General features: G+C 48.0%; 1 long non-coding RNA gene across 2 annotated transcripts in view; it reads right to left on the bottom strand.

The window, feature by feature from the left end:
- The window catches only part of LOC106731469 (uncharacterized), a 180900-nt gene extending 160518 nt beyond the window's left edge, over nt 1-20382 (bottom strand). Inside the window, exon 1 of one of the 2 annotated variants that reach the window (XR_012902923.2) lies at nt 20012-20382. This is a non-coding gene — a long non-coding RNA (uncharacterized LOC106731469). The remainder of the gene's footprint in view (nt 1-20011) is intronic. The other variant, XR_012902921.2, reaches the window with a different exon arrangement.
- Nucleotides 20383-21462: the final 1080 nt, after the last annotated feature.

The raw sequence follows: 21462 nt of genomic DNA, 5'->3' as shown, positions 1-21462 counted from the left end.
ACTGTCTGAAATGAAACAGCAACGGTATTGGTGCAAAATATGGAAAGGTCTTCAGTTTCCCACTGCTCCAAGGACTTTAATTAAGATAATCAGAAAGGGGTCAAAATTAGGGATGAATTGCATTATAAGAACTGCCACGCACATTTTTTTCCTTTTTACATGTCTCTGGATTTCCGGAACATCACTGAGACACAAGTCACAAGTGACAAACAACCATAAACAAAGCTGATTTCATAGGCCCAGCACCTCTAGAGGTAGGAAGTATCTGAAATCTCAAGAACTAGTTACAATCTGTTTTTGCAGACTCAAGAAATTCAGGATAATAATACATTGCACTTTACTTCTATAGCTCACACTAACCTAGGATCTCCCTAACCTAGAATGCCCTAATCCAAGGGAAGAATTTAACCTATCACCCTTCCCATGAGGGGGCAGGTAGCATTATCCTCATTTTACAGACTATGAAATGGAAACCCAGAGAGATTAAATGATATACTCCAACATAAAAAGTAACTCTGAGGCAAAGTCAGGTACAGAGCTGAGGTCCCTCTACTCCCACTCCCATGCCTCAAGCACAAAACCATCCAAACTTCTGGGCACTTAGATGAACTGAATAATAAGACTTTTTGAGGTTTCCCCTTCACTAAGTAAACTGTGTTGAGGGAAAATAAAATAACTAAGGAGGAGAAAGACACCTGGTGTTTCTTTACCATGTGCATACAGACATGAGAACTTATCTGGTCCTAAACATGGTCACCAAGGCACGGGGAGTCACCGGGCCCTGAACCCCCATCTGCAGCCACATGTGACTCCCAGCCAGCAGGCAGAACAGAAGGTTTATTAGCTGACAGGGACACAGCATAGCAGATGTGTCAGCACAGAAATCAGAAGCAGTCAGTACAATCCATCTTGGGGAAAGGGCGCTCAGAGCCAAGTCACCCCCAACTCTGCACCCAAGGCCGGTGAGCCTCATTCACACACCCAACAGCCACTTTCCCCCCTGCAGTCATCCCCATCTCCAGCATTTGTCTAGCTTCCCAGGCAAAAAGTGTCACCTGGTCACATACCTCCTCCCAGGCTCAGGTTACAGAAGGCATCAACCATTGTGTCCAGGAGGGAAACACTCACATACAAATTCCCATCACCATCTAAATATCGGGGAAACTGAGGCACACACACGGGGTTACTACAAGACAACAGAAATCACAAACATAAAGCGAACAGAGCAGATACAATCTTCACTTTATCAGAACCATCTCCATTACTACACCCCATTCTACATTTGCATGTGGAACATTAGCAATTTCATTCTCCTGTTACCCACGGCTGCAACAGAGAACCAGAGGTTGGTAGTTTAATCTTCTCTTTGAATTTCAGATGCTAGAAGAATAATCTAGAAGAAAATATTTGAAGCCAGAGGACGTGAGAGAGATTTTTGTTCATGCATAGGAATTTAGATTTTGCAATCTGTGCAACAGGTACAATTGTTCAGTGAGTTTTGTGCAGACCCCAGTGCCTAGGCACAGCTCATTATACATTCAAGGATCTTAGACAATAATTTCCTCAGGGCAAAGAGATGATTTTTGTTTTTGGCTGAAAAGCATAATCCAAACCCCCGGCACTAGAACAACAAATACAGTTAATGGTCTACTATATATTTGAGAGTTTGTCTGTCTGTGAATTTGCCTGCCTATTTGTTCAAGAACTCCTCTTAAACGGAAAGAGTTAGGAGCACCAAATTCAGTATACAGCTTCCTCTTAAAGGAAGGTAAGGAAAAATGTGCCCGGAAAATGGGATGTGCCTTGAATGGGACTGTTTCTCATAAACTCACACAAAAAAAAGACAGAGTGACCAGGCAGGTGAAAGGGGCTAGCTGGGGGTATGCCCCCCCTTCCAGGACTGCCCCCAGTCCTGAGTCTCCCACCTTGAGGCACCCTTTAGGGAAGGCGAAAGGAGGCTGAAGCTCTCCCTGATTCATACAGGGAGTGAGGGGACAGTGCATTCCTCACTCTGGCTGGGGTACACTGAGGGCAGACGAACCTGGACCTGCACCTGCTGGGAGACATGCACCTGCAGTGGCCATGCAGCACTTCCCAAACTGCTGCAGTGAGAGAGGGCTAGGGTAGTTCTCTCTCTCCCTGGGGCAGCCGGCATACAAACCCCTCAGTCCCAGCCAAACTCCAGGGCAATGATTTCAATGAAGAATAACCAAAATGTATTGAGCAATGCCAAGCAATGCCAGGTAAATCTTCTAGTAAGTAATAATAAAAATGCAATGCATACCCTTTCAACCAGGGTTCCCTCCAAGGTGTGCAGCAGCACGACCCCACAGCTGCTTAATGAGCCCCCGCCCAGCCAGGGACTCAGGGCTCTGCATACAGAGCTGACTGGCTGGGGGAGGGGCACTTCTGTCCTCTGCTGCTGTCGCTGAGGGAGAGCAGCCAGTGTCTCCCAGCCCATAGGGACACAGCCCCTCTCTACCAGCTGGGAGAGACTTGCTACTGTAACTGAGGGAGAAGTGCCCCTCCCCCAGCCAGGCAGCTCTGTGTGAAAAGCCTTGAGCCCCTGGCTGGGCGGGGGCTCATTAAGCAGCTGTGGGGACATGCTGCTGCACAGTTTAGAGGGAACCTTGCTTTCAACCCAGGATCCTGCTGACATTACTGAGAACCCTCCTCTGGAAACAACTTAGCACAAAGCAGAATTTCTATTGATGAATCAGAATTTCCTAAATGTCACCATGTGAGAAAGTGGCACCCCCAGAAATATGAACACAGCTATGTTATAGAAATATGATACTTTGCTCTGGTGTTGAGCCTTCCATTTGAGGATCTCACAGTACTTCAGAAACCTTGAGTTAATCCTCATAATACCCTTGTGAGATTAGTAATTTGTTTTAAAAAGCATCTAGTCAATCAGGTTTCCTCTTTGGCATATACTTCTTAGACTAGCAGCAAAATATATTAAGTCAATACTTGCTCACTCAAAGCATGGGTCATTTATAGGTCATCCCCGTATTAGATGGGACTCGCATCATATCTATTTTTAAATATCTTTGACAATGGCTTTAGAACAATTGGGGAGCAGGTGCTGCATGGCTAACAGTGTGTGTGTGTGTGTGTTATTTCTGTTTCTCTTGTCTACCATTGGTATCATTTCATTACCTGAATTCTTTTAATTAAAAAACATCTGCCAACTCCTGTCGTCTGTCAGGATGCACCACTGCTGTTCCCTTTGTAGAGCCTTTTTATAACATTAGCAAACAGGTGGAAGAAAAATCTTGCTATTATAATCTTTCTGTTTTATGAGTAGATGGGGCTGTTTAAACTATAGATTAACTTTTACTGGCCCTGTTTTTAGAATGAGCTTTGCTGTGGCAATGTGCAGTATGCAGCTCACTTTGGGAGCTGGGTATCCGAAAGGCCTGTCTCAGTCACCTAAAAACCTTTATGGACAATGAGCGTCGGCCCTTTGTCTGCCTTCTCTAATAAGTTTGGAAGCTCATTGGAGCAGGGCAGTTGCTGTGTGTCTGTGCAGCATGTAATACAATGGGTGGCCACTATGAACTGGAGCCTTGGCTAGTACCATGATATCCAGGATTATTCTTTTATCCTAGGGATACAAGGGAGATGGCAGGTTCCACAAGTTCAGAAAATGAGTTTACTGTTTGACTTCGATTTGGAAATAAATGTTCCAAAGTTGAACCTCTCAGCTGGTATGGCCCCAGTCCCCTGGAAAGCCATCCATTGCACTCATTGTCGGTCTGTACAAATGCTAATTACAAGTGCAGGGTCTCTTTATCCCATATGTAATTACAATACACCCCGGAACATCACAGGAAACCTAGAGGGAAATGTGTTGCTTGTGTGAAGGTTTGGTTCCATGCACATTGCATACACACGTTTGTTGTCTAGACTGGAGAGGTGGAGGGGTAATGCAGGTCTGATATTTCCTACACCTCACAGCCCACAAAAGATACTACAGGCAGTCCCCGACTTACGCGGATCCGACTTACGTCGGATCCGCACTTACGAACGGAGCTTTCTCGCCCCGGAAGTCGGGGCGAGAAAGCCCCGTTCGTAAGCTGCTCCGGTGCCCCTGGTCTGCTGGAGACCGTCTCCAGCAGACCAGGGGCACCGGGCGGGTTCCCGCGCTTCTGAGGCTTTGCCAGAGCAAAGCCTCGGAAGCGCGGGAACCGCTGCTGCTGCCACTTGGGTGCCGGTGCCTGTGGTCTGCTGGGGACGGTCCCCAGCAGACCACAGGTACCCGGACTGAAGCCGCAGCCGCGGGGGGGTCCCGCGCCTCTGAGGCTTTGCCAGAGCAAAGCCTCAGAGGCGCGGGGAACCGCCGTTGCTGCCGCTTCAGTCAAAGCGGCAGCAGCAGCGGTTCCCCGCACCTCTGAGGCTTTGCTCTGGCAAAGCCTCAGAGGCGCGGGACCCCCCCCGCGGCTGCGGCTTCAGTCCGGGTGCCTGTGGTCTGCTGGGGACGGTCCCCAGCAGACCACAGGCACCCTGACTGAAGCCGCAGCCGCGGGGGGTCCCGCGCCTCAGAGGCTTTGCCAGAGCAAAGCCTCAGAGGCGCGGCACCCCGCTGCCGCTGCGGCTCTGCTCCCCGTGTCCCTGGTGTGCTGGGGGAGGGGGGCGCAGCTAGTGTGCTCCCCCCCCTCCCAGCAGACCAGGCTTTTGTTTTGGACTCTGGGGCAGAGCAGCTGGGGCGCTGCCGATTGGTCCTGCAGCGCCCGTGGGCACTACTGGACCAACCCGGCAGCACCCCAGCTGCTCTGCCCCAGGTCCTGATTCAGCCGCTGCTGGTCAGTTTCAGCAGCGGCTGATTCAGGACGTCTGGGGCAGAGCAGATGGGGTGCTGCTGGGTTGGTCCAGTAGCACCCCAGCTGCTCTGCCCCAGGCGTCCCCAAGTCAGCTTCTGCTGAAACTGACCAGCGCTGACTACAGGAAGCCCCAGGCAGAGTTGCTCTGCCCCGGGCTTCCTGGAATCAGCTGCTGATCAGTTTCAGCAGCAGCTGACTTGGGGACGCCTGGGGTTCTTAAGTTGATTCTGTATGTAAGTCAGAACTGGCGTCAGTTTCAGCAGTGTCTGAATCTGGACGCCAGTTCCGACTTACATACAGATTCAACTTAAGAACAAACCTACAGTCCCTATCTTGTACGTAACCCGGGGACTGCCTGTATTAAGTTTGGTTCCTTTTTCCCTGTTGAGAAAAGGGCCTTCGTTATGATCCTGCCTGAGAAATAAGTAGAACATGAAAGGCAGGGAGACAGACAAAAGTTCCCAGACCTACGGTATATCCATTGCTTTTAATGAATATTTTTTGTGTGCCCAAATCGTTAAGCATAACAACAAGCAGGAGCTGTTCGACAAATGCTTGTTTAGGTGATCTTCTGCAGTTCACCTCAGAAAAAACAGGTACTTCCCCACTAAGCTTACTTTCATTTTAAATTACACAGCACAGTCCCAAGAAAGAGAGCAGTGTCTGTGTTTTCTACATCACAGTATAAAGTCACTCCACACAGTGGTTTCCTTTTCCATTATCCCCCTATTTTTACTAAACCCAACCAGTAACTTCTCCTTGGTCTTAGGATCTTATCATACCATTTCCCTCACCCCAATTTTTCCTTCCCAAGTCACAGAGGTCAGTAATTTCTTTACCCTCCTAACTCCTTTCCTCAATTTTCAAGAGAGCCCCAAAATTTCTCAACCTCACGTCTCTGCTTACTCCAAAAGGCTTTCCAGCTAAATTCTCTTCTTTAACCCCAAGAGCCCAGCTATTCCCAAGCTGATCTCCTGAATCACCAGCTCCCAATACACCCTACGAAGATACTCCATTGGGGGCCAGGTACCCATAATGCTGGTCATTTCCTTGTTGCCCCTTTAAATCCCACTAATTCTGTTGGGCTCTGGAGATCCAAAGCCCCAGAATATATTTCTTGCTACTCACTGAAACTGAAGACACCAGCTGATGTGCAAGAGATCAGTTTTGATAAAGGGTGAAGACATGGTTGGTGGATGGAATGAAGTGCTCAGTCAAACATTTCTTAGCTCAGAGAGAACACTCTTATTTAAAATGTACAATAGACTGAGGTCTGAGGTAATTTTTATTTTCTCCAACCAATTCCCCCAGTCCTAACAACATTCCTGAACTGAACATATTTACAGTACTGACTCTCTTCTTGGACAAAATAAGATAAGCTGTCAACATGCAACACGAAAGACACCCCATGGCATTTGTGAAAACATAGCTAGCCTAACGATACTATAGAGAGAAGGCTTTGCTGCATCAACCTATTATAAGTGCTCTTAGTCACACTGAGCATTTGAAGTGTTTGAACTTGAGCAATTAGAACAAGTTGTCAGGGACACTAGAAGCTCTTCAGAAGAGCACCGAAGTTACCTGTATGTTATCCACCAATGCCATTTACCTTCAGCCTAAAACAGTCAGAGCTTAGATAGCAGGGTATAAAAAAAAACCCAGCCACACCAACCATATTTCAGCAAGCTGCAATTTTTTTAAATAAATCTTCCCTGTGGTTTTTCCGTCTGTCTTTTCTTTGCTATTCTCTGCTTTGTATATTTTTCCTATTTATATTCCACTCCTTTTTCTTTCCCCTCATTTCTCCTTATTTCTTTTCTCCTTTCACCCCCTGCTCCCATTTTCCTCTCAACTCAATTTTCTGTCCCTCTCAGTCTCCTCTCTCAGATCTCATTCTTTGACCTTCTTTATCCATTCTCCAGTCCCACATTATTAAACTCTCCTCTTTGATGAGACTTGCAGGTCTCTGTGCTATATACAGGATATTTCAGTTCCAAGAAAGCTCTAAGTTAAGTTCCAATAAAGTTATGTCCTACTGTGTACTATTCTCAGCAAGCTACCAGTGTTCCCTAAACTTGCACCTATATTCAAATTTTTAATAGGAAAGAGCACAAGCAATGCAGTTTATCAGAAGATCTAATCTCTCAGTCTGAGCTATTCAGATCTGGAGTTTTGGTTAATTCAAACATGAAGATGTGCAAAAAAAAGACAGAAATCCCATTTAATGAAAGATTTGAGATTTCAAAATTCATCTTTGCTTTGAACTAGAAAAAAAGCAAAATTGTCCATGCTGGTAATTGTTTAAAAATATTTTTTGTTTAATATTGCTCAAAATGTTTACACTGGGCAAAATCAAAACATTTCACTTTGATTTTTACCATTTAAAATTTGATACTAGAATAAATGATGCCACACAAAAATTAAAAAAAAAATCATTTCAAAATGAGAAATTCAAATGTTCAATTGTAAAAATATCAAAACAAGACACTTTGATGTTAGAGTATCAGAGGGGTAGCCGTGTGAGTCTGAATCTGCAAAAGCAGCGAGGAGTCCTGTGGCACCTTATAGACTAACAGAAGTGTTGGAGCATAAGCTTTCATGGGCAAAGTCATGCATCTGACGAAGTGGGTCTTTGCCCACGAAAGCTTATGCTCCAACACTTTAGTTAGTCTATAAGGTGCCACAGGACTCCTCACCACTTTTGATATTAGAATACTTCTTCCCTTGGATTTTCTCCAAAACAAATTTTTGCTGACATCAACATAATTTCACTAAATATTCTATTTTGATTAAACTACTTTCTTTAGCAGCAAATGGGTTCTAGTGGAGTTTCTTTCAACAGCTGTTGAAAGGATTTGGTATAAATGCATCCCCAGCTTTTAATAAAATTAATATAAATTGCAGCAGCAGCAAGTGACCAACTTTTTCTTCTCAGAGAAAATTCACATCATCTACACAAATCTTTCCATCTGAATTGATTGACAGACAGACCCCTAGATGTGTTCGCTCTCCCACTCCTACTGTGCAAGCTCTTCTGCTTCTGAAAAGCTGGCCTGCATATTATCCACTTTGTCCTTGGCACTAGAATTTTCACATTTGCCTTGCTCTCAGTGCCTTGTCCACCCTGGTGGTTTTTTATTCCCAACATCTGCCACATAGCACAAAGTAAGGATGTTAAGGACTAGTCTCCCCCCAACCCCCTCACCACCACCTCTATCAGATAGAAGCAGCAAGGGGAGGAGGGGAAGAAGGAGTATTTCAAAGTGGCAGCACTGCACAGCTAAGCCAGGGATCAGCTGTGCAGAGCTGCCACTTTGAAACCCCAAGGCAGCATCTCAAAGAGGCAGCCATCACACAGCTGATCCCTGGCTCAGCTGTGTGGCACTGCCCCTTTAAAACTCCACCTCAGTGTTTCAAAGGGGCAGCACCATGGAGCCTGGGGTCAGCTGGGGACTTCCCAGCTGACCCCGGGTTCTGGCATGGCATTTCCACGGAACCCAGGATCAACTGGGGAGCCCCCCACTGACCCCAGGCTCCATGAGAGCACTGTGGCTTTGAAATGTACATGAGGGCTGCACACAGTGTTTATAGAATCATAGAGCTGGAAGAGACCTCAGGAAGTCATTGAGTCCAGCCCCCTGCCCAAGGCAGGACCGATCCCAGTTAAATCATCCCAGCCAGGGCTTTGTCAAGCGGAGACTCAAAAACCTCTAGGGATGGAGATTCCACCACCTTCCTAGGTAACCCATTCCAGTGCTTCACCACCCTCCTAGGAAAATAGCTTTTCCTAATATCCAACCTAGACCTCCCCACTGTAACTTGAGACCATTGCTCCTTGTTCTGTCATCCATCACTATTGAGAACAGCCTCTCTCCATCCTCTTTGGAACCTCCCTTCAGGAAGTTGAAGGCTGCTATCAAATCCCCCCTCACTCTTCCCTTCTATAGACTAAATAAGCCCAAATTCCTCAGCCTCTCCTCATAGGTCATGTGCTCCAGCCCCCTAATCATTTTGGGTACCCTCCACTGGACCTTCTCCAGTGTGTCCACATCCTTTCTATAGTGTGGGGCCCAGAACTGGACACAATACTTCAACCCACCAGTGCAGAATAAAAGGGAATAATCACATCTGTGGATCTGCTGGCAATGCTCCAACTAATGCAACCTAATATGCCATTAGCCTTCTTGGCTACAAGGGCACACTGTTGACTCATATCCAGCTTCTCATTCGCTGCAATCCCCATGTGTTCCACATTCATCCTTTGAAATGTACAAGAGCCCCTGCTGGGGTGGATGTGCCTATCAACTAGTTGAGTAGTCAATGGAAAATCCATCAACTACTCAACTAGTCAATTAACCGCAATTTAATATTCTTAGTAAAAGGCAATAGCGCACGTCCCTTCTCAGAAGTGCTGCTGTAGACAAGTTGCTGGAATATTCTTTTTCTATCCTATCATCTCCTCTCTTCCCCCATTGCTCCGACCAGCAGTGGAGATGCTCCAGAAGTAATGCCAGGAGGAGAGATTTTAAGGCAACTGCCTCTGTAGCTGCGAATACTTCCAAAGTCTCTCTCTTTCACCAACAGACATTGGTACAATGAACGATATTACCTCACCCACTTTGTCACTGTAGAAACAGCTGGTGAATCTCCATCATTTTGTATTCCTTCTTTTAAAAATAATGTAATGTGGCTGAAAGATTCTGCAAATCCTCCGTTAAAACATGCTTCAGAGCACAGAGGTGGGGCCTCACCATATTAGTGATCCCTTTTGGTCAATTTCACAGTCATAGGTTTAAAAAAAATCATACATTTCACGATTTAAATATCAAATTTCATTGTGCTGTGCACGTAGGGATACTGACCCCAGGTCACCATGGGTATGTCTACACTACAAAGTTAGTTCGAACTAACGTCTGTTAGTTCAAACTAACTTTCATAGGCGCTACACTAGCGCTCCGTTAGTTCGAAGTTAATTCAAATTAACGGAGCGCTTAGTTCGAACTAGGAAAACCTCATTTTACGAGGATTAAGTCTAGTTTGAACTAGCTAGTTCGAATTAAGGGCTGTGTAGACCCTTAATTCGAACTAGTGGGAGGCTAGCCCTTCCCAGCTTGCCCTGGTGGCCACTCTGGCCAACACCAGGCAAACTTGTCTGCCCCCCTCCCGGCCCCGGAGCCCTTAAAGGGCCACGGGCTGGCTACACAGTTTGTGCCAGTTGCAAGGCTGCCAGCACCCATGCCAGCACACCCTGAACCTGACACCCATGAGCCAGCCACCCGAGGACACCCAGCCCTCCCCCTCTTCCCAGGACCAGCCTGGGGGCTCCCAGGAGCCTGCCCGGGGCCGCAAGAGGTGGGCGCCCGCGTGGTCTAGTGCGGAGATCGTGGACCTCATCGAGGTTTGGGGGGAAGCCTCCAATGTCCACGATCTCCGCACTAGCCACAGGAATGCTGCAGTCTACGGCCGCATGGCTGCCAGCCTGGCCGCCAGGGGCCACCAGCGCAGCCGGGAGTAGGTGCGCTGCAAAATCAAGGACCTGCGGCAGTCCTACTCCCGGGCCTGCCTGCCAGGGGCCGACCCGGAGACCTGCCCCCACTTCCAGGCTCTGGACGGCCTCCTGGGGGCTCATGCCGTCCCTGCCCCCCGGGACGTGATAGACCCCGGGGCAGAGGGACCGCTCCAGGAGACGGAGGAGGAGGGCTCCGAGAGCCAGGAGCCTGCCGGCAGCCTGCCCAAGACCTGGGACCCCTGAGGCACGCCACAGATCCGCTCGCCTTTGTCGTCCGAGGCCGGGGAGGCGTCCACCTGTGAGTACCATCGTGTTCCCCTTATGTGTACGGGAGGCTGGGGCGAGAGGGAGCCCAGGGACCGTGCGCCTGGGCCTTGCCCACCACGGAGCAGCAGCTGGAGATCCCGCAGGGGCCCTGGCCTTGCAGAGGGGAGCTGGGTTTCACACACATGGGCCCCTGGGGTAATTCACCACTGGTCTTGTTGCACCACAGCCACAGCACCTGGGACTGCAGGGTGCACCACCCCGCCTGCAGCAGCCGCCCGCACCCGGGCCAGCAGGAGAGCCAGGAACCAAGAGGAGTACCAGAGGCGTCACCTCCAGTTCCTGGAGCAACAGCTCCATCTCCAGTACCACTGGGTCCAGGAGGACCTGAGGCTGTGCCGGAGGAGTTTGGAGGCCCTGGAGGAGCAGGGCCGTGCCCTGCGAAGCCACCTCCAGAGCCTGCTCGACCGCTTCCCAATTCCTCCTGCTCCCCCTCCCCCTCCTACTTCCTCCACACCCCCCCCCCCATCCCTCCTGACCCACCCTCCACAGCCATTCCCCACCAACGCCCCCGGACCTGCAGTGTGGCGAGACGGGAGAGGCAGCTGGACTCCCACCCCTGAGCTTTCCTTTCCCTTCCTCTCTTCCCTCCCCTTCCTGCTCCCTCATCCCAGGTTTCCTCCTCCCCTCTCCCACCCTTCTTCCTCCCTCCCCCCACCCCACTTATGTTAAATAAAAAAAGACATTTTTGTTTGAAAAACAGGTGTCTGTGACAGTAGGTAGGGAGGGGAAGGGGAAGGGGGGTAGGGTGGAAGAAGGCCCCAGTGGGGCATGCAAGGGAGAGGTCAGTCCTCCTCCACCAGGAAGCTCTCCCGCAGGGCTTCCCAGATCCGGACAGCCCCCCGCTGGGCTTCCCGGACAGCGGCGGTGCGGGGCTGACCGTAGTGTCCAGCCATACGGTCAGCCTGAGCCATCCAGGCTGGCAGGAAAGCCTCCCCCTTTTGCTCACATAAATTGTGGAGCACACAACATGCTGCCACCACGGGAGGGATGCTGTGCTCGGCCAGGTTCAGACGGGTGAGGAGGCATCGAAAGCGGGCCCTGGTGAGCCTGGCATTGAAGGCCTGGTGGGAGGGATTGAGGTGCCCTGTGTAGGGCTTCATCAGCCATGGCTGCAGTGGGTAAGCGGCATCCCCCACCAGGCACACGGGCATGTCCACGTCCCCGACCCTGATGTGGCGGTCAGGGAAGAAGGTCCCGTCCTGCAGCCGCTGGCACACGGAGGAGTTGCGGTACACCCGTGTGTTGTGTGCCTTGGCGGACCAGCCCACATTAATGTCCGTGAGCTGTCCCCGATGGTCACACACGGCCTGCAGGATCACGGAGAAGTACCCCTTGCGGTTGACGGTACCAGGACGCCTGGTGTTCCGGGGCACGGATGGGGATGTGCGTCCCGTCAATGGCCCCCCCCACAGTTGGGGAAGCCGAGGGCGCCGAATCCCCGGATGACAGCGTCCAGGTCGGCAAGGCGGACCACCCTGCGGAGCAGCACCCGGTTGATGGCCTTGACCACCTGCGGAGAGAGACACAGCAAAGCGCCAATCAGTGGGGCGCCCGGGTGGCTGGGAGCATTCGTGCCCTGGCAGTGCCCCGCGCCCCACTCCCGGAAGCAACCCCCCGGCGGCGTGTAGTATGGATGGGACAGACTGACCCCTCCGGTGCGGGGCACGTTTGCCTCCTCCCGCCCCCCCTTTGTCCCTGGGGCGGCCCATCCCCTCCTCGCAGCCCCTCTCCCCCCTGGCGCATTGGCCAACGAGTGCCATACCTGCATGAGCACCACTCCGACGGTGGATCTCCCCACGCCGAACTGGTTCCCAACTGATCGGTAGCTGTCCGGCGTGGAGAGCTTCCAGAGGGCGATGGCCACCCGCTTCTGGAGGGGGATGGCGGGCCTCATGCAAGTGTCCCTTCTGCGCAGGGCAGGGGCGAGCCCCTCGCAGAGCTGCAGGAAGGTGTCCCTCCTCATCCTGAAGTTCTGGGTCCACTGTCGGTCCTCCCAGCGCTCCAGGACGATGCGGTCCCACCAGTTGGTGCTGGTGTCCAGACGCCAGACGCAGAGGGGCACGCCGGTGCTGGGGCACAGCCGCGGCTCCTCCACGGCCCCCAGGGCGGCCAGGCGGAGAGGCAGGGGGCTGACGTGCACCAGGTAGTGCCGGGCAGCCTCGAGCCATTGGTGGCAGGCTTGCAGCAGCAAGTCCAGAAAGTGCACCAGAAGGTGCAGGGCGAGCTCTGGCTCCATGCTGCCACCTGTGGCAGCGTCCCCGAAGGGAAGCACCGACACAGACGGGCACAGAGACCGACGCTTTGCTGTCCCTCGGCGAGATTGGCAAGCAAGCAGGAAAAGCTGAGAACTGGCTGTCCAGGGGGGTCCCTTTAAGCACGAGCCTCAGACAGCCTCAGACAGCAGCCACACAAAGCAACTACTGACCTGATGCCCTACCAGAACCGGTTTCAGCCGCCCTTAAATGTCCCCCTGCGTCCAATCAGTGTGGACGCGCTAGTTCGAATTAGCAAAACGCTAATTCAAACTAGTTTCTAGTTCTAGATGCGTTAGTTCAAATTAGCTTAGTTCGAATCAGTTAATTCGAACTAAGTTAGTTCGAATTAGCGCTGTAGTGTAGACGTACCCCATGTTATTGTAAGGAGGGTAGGGGCAACTGGTGAGGAGGGACAGAGCGGGGGCCCCCACATGACTTCCCATGCCATTCTTAGCCCGGGGAAGTTCTAGACCACTCCTGTCCATGCCTGGCCCACCCCATCCCACTTCTTTCTGCCCTGTCCCCCCTATAATAGTCTTCCTGCCAGTGAGTGGTTTCAGACACACACCAAGCATCTTGGCCAGGCACTGGGGGTCCAGAGTGGGCTGAGCCATGTTGCTTCTTTTCCCGCACCACTGCCTGTGAGTGCAGAAGTGGGCCTGATCCCAGCTGTGGGTACCAGGCCCCTTCAAAAGTGTCCTGGGCTATCCAGGGACTCTGGCCACACCAGCTGCTGTCATGTGCCCCTCCTACCCATGGCACTGGGGAGGGCAAATGCCCTCTTGCTTTTGTGCTGCTGGTGGAAAGGCACTGATTTTAGAGTTGGGTGCTCAGGTAACAGCCAATGCTTTCCAGCTCTAAAGGCAGCACAGATGTAAGGGAGGCAATACTACAACCCACCTAAAATAAACTTGTGACCCCCAGCATGTCCCTTTTGTCAGGACCCCTAATTTGAGAAGTTCTGGTCTCCTCCCCTTGAAGTCTGTGTAGTAAAGGGTAAAAGTGCATGAAACACCAGATTTCATGGGGGGAGACCAGATTATACCATCTGTGATGTGTTTTTCATAGCCAAGAGTTTGGTAGGGCCCTAAGTATAAGAGTATGTCCCCAAGCTTGTAGATTAGGATTTTATTTGGGGGCACAGAGTACTGGTAGGCAGGTACAACTAACTTCACTCCAGCCCAGCACAGGAAGAACAGTAGGACATCATAGGATGGTACCCTACCCTGTTGTTGAATAGGTGGTGTAATAGGGGAAGAAGTGCCCTATGTCCCCTCTCCCTCTCTGGCAAGTGGCAGTGGGCAAGATTGGAGCTGTGTCTCTAGTCAGCAGATGTTGTATGAAAGCAAGCCCTATGTCATTTCTTGAGCTGAATTCCCAGGCCCATTCACAAATGTTTCCATTAAAGGCATCCCGGGCTGGCCAGAATAGGACCAATGGTGCAAGACTCTCTGTAAAAGGGGCACTAGAACATAGTATGCATTGTCAGAGCCCAGGATGCAAGACCATCAAGAGAGAGCTGAATCATGTTTTGGTAAAGGTAAGTAAAAATGGATAAAGTTGCTACTCAGACAGCTGAACTAATATGTATGACTAATATGTATGACATTAATATGCATGACTTTAGATTAATAGAAAGGCTAAAAAGGAACATTTGTTTCTATGCTCAGGGTGTTATTTTCTCTATATTTTTAAAGCTATGTGCAGCAGCACAACTTAACATAACCACCAGCTGTAAGCAAAGTTACTTACAAATTCAAACCCACCCCTAATAATTCCTCACCCTTAAAATAACCTCCTCGCTTTCTCCCCCCACTTCTGCCCATTTTTATATGCCTTGCAGGGAGTAGGAAAGAAAGTTTGCAACATGTCCAGAAGGTCATCAGATTCAAGGTATTGACTGAGGGAGGAAGCAATGGGAATCTTAATATAAGTTTGTTGAAGAAGGGAAGATATGAAACATGGAAAGAGTCAAATAAGAGGCAGTGACAATCAAGAGATTATCCTGTGAGGGAATTCGAGGAGCTGGGACACAAAATACCACTTGTGTTGAGGTTCTTACCTAAATTACTTTCATTATTTATGAACTCAACAGTAACATAAAATTTACAATATCAAAAATAATGATTATTGATTAAATAAACTTGGTATTTCTTCTTCCATAGTTTTAGTTCAGATCCAGACCAAAAATAAAAATGAAACTTTGCCCAGACTAGAGATTTCTATATTCATTCTATCTTACAGTTGCCTGAATAGCTTATCTGTTGGACAGAAAAGGTATGACTAGGCATACACCATTATAGAATATATGAAGATTTCCTAAAGATTGATGCATAAGCAAAGGACAAGTGTATTAACAAATCTAGCTGTCCAAATGTCACAAGTAATGTTAACCGAGAAGTACATTACTGTGATTGCATCAAAATGTTCTTTTATTTAACTTTTCCATTTTCATTTGGGTAAGATAATTGCTTGATAAGCTATCTGTGTGTAGCCTTGAAACATTCAGAACAGCAGCCTCTAGACTGTAACGTACTCAGAACTGAAGCATTAGAGATTTGTAATAGCCAAACCATATTTGCATATTGAAATGATCTCAATTAAAATTCTTTATCAGATGACTTCAAAGAGAACCTCTCAACATGCAATATATTTTTTCCATGAAACTCAGACTATTAGGGATGTAATGTGTTTATCTGCATTTGTAAATACAGTAATTTTACTGTTGAGTTCATAAATAATGAAAGATAAATTTCTTCCCTTGAGCTCTGAACCACAATATTCTTTTATCATTCTTTATATTTTACTCACTGTACTCTGAACTACTTAGGACACACACATAATATAGAACTTGAATTAAGTAATACTTTACACTTCTATAAGGTTTTTAATCCAAGAACCCAAAGCACGCGTTAAAACAATGAATTATGAATGACAACACCAGAACTAAGGTTAAGAAAAAAAAAATTTATATATATATATATATATATATATATATACACACACATAGAGAGAGAGAGAGAGAGAGAGAGAGAGGGATCACTTCACACACACACACACACACACACACACACACACACACACTGAAAGACAACCGCCTCTGAGATGGAACAGGATGACTCTTAACCAGCAACACCATACAAGAGCTTAAGAATGCAAGTGAAGAATATGAGCAAGTGAAACTGCTGAAGGAATTTAATTAGTAGTACCTGAGCTGCAATGTAGACAGTGCACTGGGGTTATATCCCTACTGCAGTGCTCACAGCTGTAGTATGGAGGTTCTTCTGCCTATAAAAATACCCTTTAGGCACTAGGCTGTGATAGTTTTTTTCTGGCTGGATAACTCCTGAAGTGAGAGGGGTGCTTTGTGGAGTAAGTTACTATTCATGGTGCGTAAGGGCTTCACAATCTGTCCGCCTGTCCCTTAGCCACTGTACCAGCTGTCCCATTATCCTGGTGAGGCACACCTTAGTCATGCATTTGTCCATTGTACCACAAGTGCCTTCACACTTCCATTCCTGGTGGAGTATGCTATCCCAGAGCTTGTCCATAAAAACACTACTCCGTCCTTACAATCCTACCTCAAACCCCACTTCTCCCGTCGTGCCTAGTGCAAATGCCCTCTAATAATAGGCAGGCAGATGTCCAGTGAGGATTGTGGATATAAAATCTTTGTTTGGCTATAGCTTATCAAGTATTTTATATTAAATGACTTGATTCAGTCTCACCACACACGAAACAAGTATGAAACCACGTTTGTAACACTGTTATCTCATTACTCCTCCCTTCATCGACCTCATTCCTTCTGCAGGCTTGTGGCATGCTGGGCTCGGTCTTCAAATATACTGTGAACTCTTCAGGTTAGTTACTGTCCCTGTGTATTTGATTCTACAGGGCCTTAATCCCAAAGAGGCCATTAACTGCAATATTAATATAAATAAAAATATGTATATGTTATTGAAGTACTTGAAAACTGTGATTATTCCTTTCTATTGATTAGTTTAATCTTGCTAATAAAGAGTTCCATACTGTAAAGTCATAAGGATCTGTGGCTGTGTTGTACCTAGAGACACCATGTCATATATATATATATAGTGGCAAAGTCTGAGCTAAGTCCTGTGGGTCCTGCACTTCCTGGTGTGTTCTTGTGGGCCTCAGAGGCTCGCAGTGTCCCTAATTACTGCCACGAAGGCAAGGGTACCCTGCTTCCAGAGCCTCTTTCATTATTGGCCAGTCCAGTGTCCTTTTTCCAGTCCCTGCTGGCCCTTCCAGCCAGAGGTAAGGTTTGGGGGGAACCCAGTCCCACCCACTTCCCCAACCCCTCCTGCAGTACCTCGTTCTCTTGCTCTGGGCTGCGACTTCTCCTTGAGTTCTCCTCTAGTCCGTCCCGTTTCTCTTTTCCCCTAGCTTTGCCTGGGGAAGTATTTTTACAGTGCACATATCCACCTTAAGTGGCTGCAGGTGTTTCAATTAGTCCTCCCTTCAGGCTGATGCCAGATAGGCTTCAGGTGTGGCTGGCTGGCCGGCCATAGTCTTTAACAGCCTACTCAGGGAACATAAAGCCACATACCCAGTTCCCCGCATATCTGCCCTCCACGAGGCTTTGGCAGCTCCCTGTTCTCAGGCTGCCACAATATATAGTGCCTACCAGTATTATTTCACGTTTACAACACATTTTCTTTTGGCACACTACAATAAAAACCCTTTCGGTTAGTGTAATTATTGGCAGATTTGGAATACACACTAAGTACTGGGTCATGGTGACTTGCTTTTTAATGTCACGATGCACTGTGATAAATCTCTTCTCTTACTATGCCAATCTTGTGCAGTAGATTCAGGGTTTATGGCCATGTGGGCTGCAGTGACTTTAGGGCAACATTGAATGGTCAAAGCACATGGAGGCCAAAGCTGGAAGGAGAGCAGCACACACACATTGCATAGTATACAAATGTGATGCAGTACACAAAACAGGAAGCATTAATAAGCTGCCATGTGATCAGTCAGACCCAGGTCACTTCACCCACGAGAGCAATCAGACCTGGAGAGGGTGGTTAAAAGGAGAGAGCTTGGGCCTGACTGGGGAAGGAGAGCATACTGGTAGTTCTTGTTGGTAACAATGTTTGGATGCAGCCAGCAACTGACAGAAGACTGTGGTCTGAAAAGGCCTGCCCGTGAGAGGGTAGGTCTGACTGTGAGTTTGTTACCAGGAAGACACTGGTGAGCAATAAGGCAAGTTGCTGCATGCTGGGATACATCTGAAAGGAAGAGGGCTGAAGGCTTCACTCAGTGGGATCAAATACTCCTTTGTTCATGCTGGACTTTAAACAGGGGTACTCTGCTTCCTTGGAAGGGGTTGAACTCAGTGAACTGGCCAAACGACTAAGCCACATTCATAAGACTTCCTTGGGGATACTGAGAGAGAGCTGCTGTAGTTTTGTACCACACCACGAGGAGAAATGCAGGAATAGCACCTCCACCACAATCGATTTGCATTTGTTTTCTATGAACAGACACACTCTGCTGTTCTCTACATCATTACTAGAGCTGGAGGAAAATGCAAAAAGATAATTCAGTATTTTTTTCTAAATATTTTTCCACTTTTTTCTGGAAAATGTGTTTGTTGAAAGACTTCCAGCCAGACATAATGATTTAGAAATAGCAATTAAAATATTTTGAAAAAGATTGTGTGTCCTTAAACAGAAATGGGAGAGTCTGGGACAGTTTTGAAGGATATCAGATAGCTTTGTCTTCCACAGGTGTAGTCCCCTTACTAAAGGAACCTCTAACTTTTACTGGGAGGATTCTCTGTGCTACAATATAACCCTAGAGACTACAACTCCCATGAGTTCTTGGGGAAAAAGGAGGAAATGGTGGCTTTTCCAGGATATGGTGTGAGAGAGTTAGTAGGCTCCATTTTGGAGAGAGGAGCCAGGCTGCTGGTGTGGAGCCTTATCCAGGCCAGGAGCTATTGTGTTGCAGCTAGAGCCTGTTACTGAGAGCCAGCTGGGGCTTGGATTTAGCACACTGCTTCAGGGGCTGTTGATTATCCTGTAGGGGAAAGACTCTAGCTGTGCCTGTGGCTGAAAAGGACTTGCTCCCGTGGCAAACGGATTTTGCAGCTATCTGCTCAGCTTGGACTGACACACACAAAACCTGCCCAGTGCTGTTTCCCCTCCGGCTGCAGACCTCCAAGCACACCCACGCAAGCAACTGGGACTCTGAATCCAGAGGGATATGCACACTGGGGTGGGATAAATGGTGGCAGGGTAATTGCTAGACAGATGAGTTTCCTTTCTTTCTGTATACTTTAGTTGATTTTATTCACTTTTAATCTGTTAAACCCTGTTTCTTTAAATTGTTAAGTAAAGGTGTGTTAATTCTAATTTAACCAGTTAGATGTATATTATTTATAATTGTTGTTTTGCAGTTAGAGCCAGGTAATGGCTGGAATAATTTTATTGCTGGAGGCTCCAAAGGTACACCATTGAGCATGCACAGGGCCAGCCAGGTGGAGGCACCACAATTTTATATTCCTTTAGGAGCAAGAGATGGCAGCAAGGTCATCAATAGGGAACCCCCAACTATACAACATCACCACTAGGCTACTCAAGATGTTTTATGTTAAAAACACCAGGCACCCAGGCAAGCATGGCCTGCTCCTGAGTAACCCAGGGAGGAAAAAGGGGGTTACACAGGAAAAGAAGTTGAGAAGTTGTTTAACTGTGGTGTTTAACTTCAGGGGACTTAAGTGCCTAAACTGTGAGGATCTAGGCTTTAACCATTTTAAATCAACTAGTTTTAAATCAACAAGAACTCATGGGAGGCTATTGAATTTCAAAGGTGCATGAATAGAAATGAGCATAGGGAGTTGCATACATAAATGAAGTAAATAAGTGTTACCCAAAAAACTCCCACTGGAGGCCACCCAGGGTTACACTAGTATGGATGTATTGATTGAGGAATTAACACTCCACTATATGCACTATCTGGTTAAACTAAAGAGGATAGAGCTGCCATTAAAGGTTTAAACTAAAGGGGAACCAGTTATCTCTCTCTCACAGACATACATTGCATTCCTTCCCTCAAGCACTTACACAGGCATATGGGTTGCAGAAGGAGCCAAGGCATGTTGGTTCTGGAGGGTCTGTCTGCTGATCATGGCTGGGGAGCTGGTCAGGAAAGAAACTGGCTGCAGAAAGAGGAGCTTCTCAGAAAGAGGGCTTCTGCTATGTGCTCTCTCCTTTTATTGCCTCTGTATAACCCCAGTGACTCATCCACATTTGTCACCAAGGAGTATGCCCAGACTGCCCTTGATCCAGCAGAGTCTCCTTTGTTTGCTCAGCCTGGATTGGTTTGATGACTCATCAACTGGCTCCACTGTGCTCAGCTCTGCAGTTTCTAATCCCAAACACAATAGTCTCCACTCACACACACACATTCATATCTCAGAGGAGAATGCAGTTTAGAGCAAATTACAAGCAAAGTGGCAGAGAGTTACAAAGATTACAACGTTGCAAGGCTCAACAATCACCAAGTTTACAGTAAGTTTCTGAATTTACAAAGCAAAGTTGATGAGAGTTACAAAGTTGCAAGGTTTAACAAAGATTACAACCAGTTGCAGAGTTTAAAAGGCAATGCAGCTGAAACAATTACAAAGTTTCAGAGAATCATTTACAAATCATCAATAATGAAGTGATTTAGAAGACAACTGTCCCCCCCTCCCCCCAGCAATGCAGTCAGCAGGAGGTTTTTGTCAGTCTCTAAGTCATGTGTTGGCAGGACCTTACAGTTTAGTGTATTTCCATGCTGCCCTCACTCCAAGTAATTCCCACGGGCTTGTTTCCAGCCAATAGCAGCTGCCTGTTTGCAAGATAGGCAGCATAGCATGTAAAGCGCTGCTCTCCCCTTATCTCCTGGGCTCAAGGACACTGCACCCCCTCCTGCACTCCTGCCCCAGGTTACAACCCCCTTCCAGACCCTGCACTCCCTCCTCCTAAACCCTTCCCACAGGCCAGAATCCTCTCCTGCACTCATATCCATCCCAGACCCCCCCTGTACTCCTACCCTAGGTCACATTCCCCTGGCAGACCCTACACCCCAGTCCATTGGCCCAGGTCACATTCCCCTCCCTTCACCCAAACTCCCTCCCAGATCCCACACACCTATCCCTTACCCCAAGCTCCCTTCTGCACCCAACTTCCATCCTAGCCCTTTGCACCTCCTCCATTAATATAATGGAAAATTGTGTCCTTTGACCACTTACCAAATTTTTGGATTGGCCCCCCCATCAAAAAATTATTGCGCACCTCTGGTCTAAGTATAGTTATCCTTGCCTCAGCACAAGAATACCTTCCAGTCCTACATTTCTATAATTTCTATTCAGACATTCACAGAGGCCATGTCTACACCAGGAAACTATTTCGAAATTACTAAATTTGACTTAAGAACTCCCGATTTAACAAATTTGAACTAGCATGTCCTCACTATGGGAAGCATTGAAATTAATCCAAGGACGGCTCCATTAATGTGGAAGTACTACCTCAGA

The sequence above is a fragment of the Pelodiscus sinensis genome, chromosome 3, assembly GCF_052426305.1.
Source record: "Pelodiscus sinensis isolate ZL-2025 chromosome 3, ASM5242630v1, whole genome shotgun sequence".
Lineage (NCBI taxonomy): Eukaryota > Metazoa > Chordata > Testudines > Trionychidae > Pelodiscus > Pelodiscus sinensis.
The sequence above is the reverse complement of the archived record's forward strand: the minus strand, read 5'-3'. Positions and strand labels throughout refer to the sequence as shown.